This window comes from Rhipicephalus microplus, chromosome 8, assembly GCF_043290135.1.
Source record: "Rhipicephalus microplus isolate Deutch F79 chromosome 8, USDA_Rmic, whole genome shotgun sequence".
NCBI classification, from domain to species: domain Eukaryota; kingdom Metazoa; phylum Arthropoda; class Arachnida; order Ixodida; family Ixodidae; genus Rhipicephalus; species Rhipicephalus microplus.
The window spans coordinates 16,797,896-16,799,883 of NC_134707.1; the positions used below are offsets into that span (position 1 = coordinate 16,797,896).

Sequence of the window (1,988 nt, forward strand, 5' to 3'; positions counted from 1 at the left end):
TCAGGTTGTGTCTTTGTCTTACTGGTTTCTACAAGGAACTTCACCACTGGGAAATTTCATTGTTTATATTGTTTTACCCTTCTCAAGGTGGTGTTATTCCTGGGAATTGTGATATTTTAATTTATTGTTAACCTAGCGTTCATATTGAGCTATCAAGTCGCACTAGATTTCCGAGCGAGCACTTCCCGAAGTGAACACATTTCTGATATAATGGGTAGGCAAGCACTGGTTCTTTTTTTATTTAACTATAGGTAAGGCGTTGCAAAAGCTGCCACTTCATGTTTTTGCTGCTAAAATCTTCTCGTTCTGTCCTGACATCATTTCTGGAAAAAAAATGATTCCTACATAAGGCTAGTGCCGGAAATCCAGAAAAAAATCAAGAAGGGGGACAGATATGAAACAATAGCGGCCATTTTTTATATATGTGTGGTATTTTTATATACTCAAGCATTAAACCACGCTTTGGAATAAAATTTAAAAAAAAAAGCGAGCATATGCCGGGTCAGAGCTCGGGTTCCATCCAGCGAAGTGCATTGTTCAGGCCAGTCCACTTTGTTTTCATAGCCTCACACAGGTCAGGGGTATTGAACACAAGTACACATTAAAAATCGCCCGCCTTTAAACAATTGAATGCCCTATACTGAACTGTCGAGTAACTCAAATTCCATCATCATGAACCTGACTACGTCCACTGCAGGACAAGGGCCTCTCCCATGATGCGCCAGTCAACTCCCATATGCATACGTCAATTAACTCAAAAGTATGGTGGTCTAAAGCTAAAATCTCAAGGGTGGATTTTTGTAAGGGTTGTCCCCTCAGACTTGAAGCAAAGGTGTGCGGATTTTCCTGACCCCCATCCCTCCCACAAGATGTACGCCAACGCACACGACAGCAAGATTCTTTGCTGGCTTTTAGTGACCCCGACAACCGCTGTTCTGGCCGCAAGCCAATATAGCTCTCGAGAATAGGACAACGTGGCTTAGATGTTGAAACCGTGCCAGTGTTACGCAATCAGCACGCTCATAAAAAGAATTGATCAAGAGCACTTTGGCAGGGAACAGGCTTTCCGTGAAAACGGTGAAACAGGAGCGATTGTCCGGCGCCGTGGCTTAGTTGGTTAAAGCGCCTGTCTAGTAAACAGGAGATCGTGGGTTCGAATCCCACCGGTGCCTTGATGTGCAGACGATGTCTTTTTTAAATGATTTTTAAGTTTTTGATTACGTTTGCGCAACTTAAGTTAAATCTTTTGCATGTTCTTGCTACCTTCCACGGGATGCTCGTAGGCGGGCGTTACTATGAGTCATATTTTACCTATATTTATATGAGTCATATTTTACATATGAGTCATATTTTACCTATATTTACCTATACTGAGTCATATTTTGCCTGTCAATGCCAAACAGCCGTGAAGGTGTGCACCACAAAGCTCGCATCGTCGCATTGCCATTTGATTATGTCGTCTTTACAATTGATATAACCATCACCACAATGTTGTTTGTATACGCAGGACAGCGATTACGAAATGCGTGTCTCACAATTTTGCGAAGGAAACAAACGAGCCCTCTTACTCCTTTTAAAGAGTCCTGGCTCACCACATATATCATCATTATGATAACTATCATCATCTTCACTACGCCCACGTCAGGACGAAGGCCTCTCCCATGTTCTGCCAGTGAACTCGGTCCTGTGCCTGCTGCTGCCACTGTATACCCGCAAACTCATCATTTTCCTTTCCATTGCTAGCTGTGTCATCCTCAACTTAAGTTGAACGCTTCTTGTAATCATCCAGGTTTCTCCTCCTTAGGTAAGCTCCCGTAAGATGAAGCTATTATATACCTTCCCTTTGCGGGATAGTGGCAATCTACCATTAATGATGTGAGAATGCTTGCCGAATGTGTGCCACCTCATTATTATTCTTTTTGTTACTTCTATCTCGTGGTTCGGCTCCGCGGTTACTACCTGTCATGAGTAGACGCCACATATAGCTC

General features: G+C 42.9%; 1 non-coding gene across 1 annotated transcript; it reads left to right on the forward strand.

The window, feature by feature from the left end:
- Positions 1-1,098: 1,098 nt before the first annotated feature.
- On the forward strand, positions 1,099-1,172 carry TRNAT-AGU (transfer RNA threonine (anticodon AGU)). The gene has a single exon. It is a non-coding gene; the product is annotated as a tRNA-Thr (tRNA).
- Positions 1,173-1,988: the final 816 nt, after the last annotated feature.